The sequence below is a fragment of the Barbus barbus genome (genome assembly GCF_936440315.1).
Source record: "Barbus barbus genome assembly, chromosome: 39".
NCBI classification, from domain to species: domain Eukaryota; kingdom Metazoa; phylum Chordata; class Actinopteri; order Cypriniformes; family Cyprinidae; genus Barbus; species Barbus barbus.
The window spans coordinates 8234074-8240496 of NC_136717.1; positions in this window are offsets into that span (position 1 = coordinate 8234074).

Sequence of the window (6423 nt, forward strand, 5' to 3'; positions counted from 1 at the left end):
AAGGGTCTATCTCAAAATATCAACAAAACATGCTTTTATAAAATAAAGGAAAAAAAATAAGTTTTGAGCAGGAGCTCTTCTGAAAACCTCTAAAGGTGCATCCAATGAGGAGGCGGCGAGTCAGGATCATCATTAAAAGCATGGATCATCCAAAATGCAGCTTTGTCAAGATCCAAGTTATAGAACCTGATAAAAGAGTGCGGAGAGGACCATCCTGGCTACACAAACATCCTCTAGGGGGACCCCTCTAAAAAGAGCTTGAGAGGAACAGTGTTAATTTTGGCAGGCATTTTTGATTTAGTCTTAGTCTTTATCTTAGTCACATTTTAGTCATTTGAGTCTTTCATAGTTTTAATCTAGTTTTAAAGTCATTGCATTTTTGTCAAATGTTAGTCATTACTTTTAGTCAAACTGCAGTTACCAACATTTATTTTGGTAGCTATTTTATGTGTAGTATTCTAACAAAAATAGTCATCAATACTTCTCTCTTTAGACCAAATCAATTAAGCTTAGTTATGAGAAATTTGAATCAAGGATTGAATTTGGAAAAACTGGAATAAATTTTCATTTTTTGGTAGAGATATAAATTAAACTCATTTTTCAGATACAGTAGGTTTACTTAACAAGTATACATTTATTTAACATCTTTTGTTGGTTAACATTTATGACACAGATAATTAGGAATGCTGTCCATTTAAGACGGAAGGTATGCATGTAATAGCCTACTGACATACATTCAGTTTTCACCCACCTGTTTAAGCTCACTTAAACCATAACGGACTGTATTTCCGTGAGATGCTCTACATGAGAGACATTTGGACTGCTGTGTGTGTATTTGAGCACTGAGAACTGATCGCGCGCTGTATGAGAACTGAAGAAGTGGAGCGTGCGCGAGAGAGAGCACTTCTATCAGCGCGTTTCCGCCTATCGCACCTTCACTGACTTTAAGTTAATCGACAATGAACTGTGACTCCCGGGAAAAAAGGGGCGTCTGGTCACCCACTCCCTAACCCTTCGGGTGCTGAGCCCATTGTTTCAGATCGCTAGTTCGCGTTTTGGTAGCCTATCCGTCCACTGCGGCTGCCAGGCAAACGCACCTTATCCAATGACAGAGACGCACATTTTGAAAGACAAGACAGTTAACTTAGCCTATAGGATGTATTTTGAATGTCCGGTAGTCCTCAAATAACATTTTAGTCCCGTCTCGTCTTGTTAACGAGACGCGACATAAATTTCGTCATAGTTTTTATGATCAGATATTAGTTTTAGCTCGTCAAAGTCTCGTCTTAGTCACAGAAAAAAGGTTCGTTGACAAATATTTTTCGTCGTCGTCTTTGTCAACAAAATTAACACTGGAGAGGAAACCACGCTCCTAGTAGAATGTGCCTGAATGCTGAGTTAAAAATTCTGTGCTTCGATGTGGCAAGCCCACGGCGGCCAGCACCAAAACATACCAACAGCTCGGGAGATTTCCTCCAATGGCTGGAGTGGTCCACATAGATCTTCAAAGCTCAGACACGACACAGACTTTCATCCTTGACTGAAGCAAAGGGAGGAGGATGGAAAGAGTGAAGTGTGACCACCTGAGAGCAAAACGATGCGGATAAGATAGCCAGGCCTAGGCCGTAAGGTCACCTTGACCAGACCAAGTCCATACACATCTCGCTGACAGAGAGTGCTTGCAAGTCCCCAACTCTTTTTAAAGACGTTAGCGCCGACAAAAGAGTAAGCTTGAGGGTCAGAATCTGTTCTGGAACTGACTCTAAGGGCTCAAATGGGGCTACCATTAGACCCTCAAGGACGACAGATAAGTCCCAAGAAGAAACTCCAATGGGATGTACTGGTCTCAAATGCCGGACAAGTCAAGTCAAGTCACCTTTATTTATATAGCGCTTTTAACAATACATATTGTGTCAAAGCACTTAACAGTATCAAATTGGAGGATAGAGTGTCAGTAATGTATAATAATAAGATTAAACATAAAATTTTCAGTTAAAGGCATTTCATTATTGAATTCAGTGATGTCACTGTCTAGCTCAGTTTAGTTTAAATAGTATCTGTGAAATCAAATTGACGATAATCGCTAGAAATTAAATGTCCTCAACTGAGCAAGCCAGAGGCGACAGTGGCAAGGAACGTCTCGGTTACGTACGTAACCCTCGTTCCCTGATGGAGGGAACGGAGACGTTATGTCGTGACGACATTAGGGGATTTACTTGGAAGCCCCGACTGCCTCTGATAAGAGAAAACGCCAATGAAATTTGGCTAGTGGATTTTGCATACCTGAGCCACTCCCCGTGCATACGGGTATAAAAGGGCGACAGGTGCATCCACTCATCAGGTTTTCCGCTGAGGAGCCGAGAACGTGTCCCTGGCAACCAGCGATGGTTCAAGATTGTGGCATGGGGACATAACGTCTCCGTTCCCTCCATCAGGGAATGAGGGTTATGTACGTAACCGAGACGTTCCCTATCTGTCGGTCACTACGAGTTATGTCGTGACGACATTAGGGGTCTATGGAAAGCGCCACAACCTGAACCCCGTCACGACCTTGTGGCATGCAGATGTTGACAAGCTAGCGCGTGACAGACAAATGCGATGCGAAGGTCGCAACCTTCCCGTCGCCCCAGTACACTGAGTACATTGCTGCTGGAGATAGCCAAGCCGCTGTTCCTTTCCCCAGAAATCGGAAGGGATTTCGACCTTCTATGAAAGACTGCTTCAAGTCTTTCCTGTTTGTTGTTACAGCCCGGCAGTAACGACGGGGAAGCGAGCCTTCCGGAGAAGGGCGCTACGGAGGCCACACCCTGCCCGAAGGGAGGTAACGTGTGGAGACACTGGTATGGACTGGCCCAAGCCTGGGGCAGTGCTACATACGCCTGGACCCCGGGGCAGATCCTACCTAGGAGAAGGGAGGAGGGCTGCCAGCAGGGTCTGACAGAGCTCTGTCAAAGGGAAGACACGGGTTTACGGTGAGGGAAACCGAACCGTGGATGAATACACATGTGGGATCACCCGAAGGGAATCAGGCCACACGGGCACCTAGCCGAGTACAGGGGCTGACCGGAGACCCGGGCAAGCTAACACCGGTACTGGGCCTGGCGTCAGACTGCTCCGCCCAACCTGACTGCCGGGGGTGCTGGAGGAAATCCGCCAGGGTTCGCCGTCCAGAGAACTAACTGGAGGAGAGAATAGGCGCTCATATCCCTGGGTAAGGGGGAATGGCGCAGCAAGCGTGACACCGGCCAACTCTTCCCGCCACTTACCTGTTACCCAACACACGGGAAGAGACTGGCTCAACGAGGAGACTGTAAAATATTGCGAAGGTGTTCGGTGTCGCCCAGCCCACAGCTCTACAGATGTCTGCCAAAGAGGCGCCGTGGGCCAGCGCATAGGAGGAGGCAACACTCCGTGTGGAGTGAGCCCTCACCCCGAAGGGGCACGGCTCTCCTCGGGATTGGTACGCCAAGGCGATGGCATCCACTATCCAGTGGGCCAACCTCTGCTTGGAGACAGCCTTCCCTTTCTGCTGACCTCCGTGGCAGACAAAGAGCTGCTCAGAGCTTCTGAAGCTCCGGGTGCGGTCCACGTATATGCGCAGCGCTCTTACGGGACACAGTAACGCCAAGGCTAGGTCTGCCTCCTCCGAGGACAGTGCTTGCAGGTTCACCACCTGATCGCGGAAGGGCGTGGTGGGAACCTTAGGCACGTATCCAGGCCGGGGTCTCAGGACAACGTGAGAGTAGGCCGGCCCAAACACAAGGCACTCTTCGCTTACTGAAAATGCTTGGAGGTCCCCGACCCTCTTGATGGAAGTGAGCGCGGTCAGGAGCGCTGTCTTAGCCGACAGGAATTTCAGCTCGACTGGGTCCAGCGGCTCAAAGGGACCCCTCTGAAGTCCAGCCAGGACAATAGAGAGATCCCAGGAGGGCATCAGGGGTGGCCTAGGAGGATTTAACCTTCTGGCACCCCTCAGGAACCTCACGATGAGATTGTGCTTCCCCAGGGACCGGCCGTCCACTGCATCGTGATGGGCTGCAATAGCAGCCACGTACACTTTCAAGGTGGAGGGCGACAGCCTGCGCTCCAACCTCTCTTGCAGGAAAGAAAGCACCACTCCAATCGTGCATCTTCGGGGGTCCTCCCTTCGAGAAGAACACCAGTCCGCGAACAGACTCCACTTCAGTGCATAGGCTTGCCTAGTTGAAGGGGCCCTAGCCTGAGTGATGGTGTCCACCACAGCCTGTGGCAGGCCACTCAAGTCTGCCGCGTCCCATCCAGGAGCCACACATGGAGGTTCCACAGATCTGGATGCGGGTGCCATATGGTGCCGAGCCCCTGAGAAAGAAGGTCCTTCCTCAGAGGGATGCGCCAGGGAGGGGCTGTCGCGAGGAGGGTGAGTTCCGGAAACCAGGTCCGGGTGGGCCAATATGGCGCAACCAACAAGACCTGCTCCTCGTCCTCCCTGACCTTGCACAGTGTCTGTGCGATCAGGCTCACTGGGGGAAACGCATACTTGTGCAGAGCCCGAGGCCAGCTGTGTGCCAGTGCGTCCGTGCCGAGGGGGGCCTCGGCCAGGGAGAAATACAGCTGGCAGTGGGAGGACTCGCGGGAAGCAAACAGGTCTAACTGAGCTTCCCCGAATCGACTCCAAATCAGCCGGATCGTCTCGGGATGGAGTCGCCATTCTCCGGGGAACGTGAGCTGTCGTGAGAGCTCGTCGGCTGCACGATTGAGCTCCCCCGGAATGTGGACGGCGCGCAGCGATTTGAGCTGTGACTGACTCCAGAGGAGGAGATGGCGGGCGAGCTGTGACATGCGGCGTGATCGTAGACCTCCCTGCCGGTTGATGTACGAAACAGCCGCAGTGTTGTCCGTGCGGACCAACACGTGCTGGCCTAGGAGCAGTGGCCGGAACTGCTTTAAGGCCAGATGCACTGCCAACAGCCCGTCCAGAGCCCCGAGGCTGCCTGCCCGTTGCATGTAGCGCCCCAGCCCATGCTGGAGGCATCTGTTGTGACAACAACATGCCGGGACACTTGTCCTAAGGGCACCCCGGCCCATAGGAAGGCAAGGTCCGACCAGGGGCTGAAAGAGCGGCGACACGATTGCGTGATGGTCACACGACGTGTCCCGCGGCGCCATGCCCATCTCGGGACCCGTGAGTGTAACCAGTGCTGAAGTGGTCTCATATGAAGCAACCCGAGCGGCGTGACTGCGGCTACGGATGCCATATGCCCCAGGAGCTGCTGAAACTGTTTCAGCGGAACCACTGTCCTGCCTCTGAAGGAACTCAGGCAGTTCAGCACTGATTGGGCACGCTCGTCCGTGAGACGTGCCGGCATACTCACGGAGTCTAACTCCACACCGAGAAAAGAGATTCTCTGCACAGGGGAGAGCTTGCTCTTTTCCCAGTTGACCCGAAGCCCCAACTGGCTGAGGTGCCGGAGCACCAGGTCCCTGTGACCACACAACTGTTCTCGCGACCGGGCCAGGATGAGCCAATCGTCGAGATAGTTGAGGATCCTGACGCCCACTTCCCGTAACGGGGCAAGGGCGCCCTCCGCCACCTTCGTGAAGGCACGGGGAGACAGGGAGAGCCCGAAGGGGAGGACCCTGTACTGCCATGCCCGCCCCTAGAACGCAAACCGTAGGAACGGCCTGTGTCGAGGGAGAATCGAGACATGAAAGTAAGCGTCTTTCTGGTCGATTGCTGCAAACCAATCCGCGGACTGAACGCATTTGACGATGCGCTTGAACGGGAGCTTGTGTAGGGCCCGATTCAAGACTCGCAGGTCCAGGATTGGCCGGAGGCCACCGCCTTTCTTGGGCACGATGAAGTAGGGGCTGTAAAACCCCTGCCTCATCTCGGCTGGAGGGACCGGCTCGATTGCACCCTTTGCCAGAAGGACAACAATCTCCTCGCGCAGGACAGGTGCATCTCGGACTACCACCGAAGTCTCGAGGATGCCACTGAACCTGGGAGGCCGCCTGGCGAACTGAATCGCATAGCCGAGTCGAACTGTGCGAATGAGCCAGCGAGACGGGCTGGGTAGCGCAAGCCACGCCCCCAGATACCGTGCAAGTGGCACCAAAGGCACAATCGACGTGCCCGCAGTGGTGCAGCGAGGGGGAGTAAGGTTGGATGGAACAGAAGGCGGTGCGTTCTGACTCATCCCCACAAAACTCCCTAAGTCCCCGGGGGGACTGGCTAGAGGTGCGCGGGGAGGCATCGCGTCCCCAGACCGCACTCTCTTGGCCACTGGCAATATGGGTCTCGGGTGAGAGTGAGGAGGCAGTGCGTCGCACACTGTCAGCCCGCAGACCTGGGAACCCGGAGGAAAGGGAAATTGCTCTTTCTTTGACAATGTGGGTACCACTGGCCCTTGAGCCAGTGGCGGAACAGAAACAAAAGAAAACACA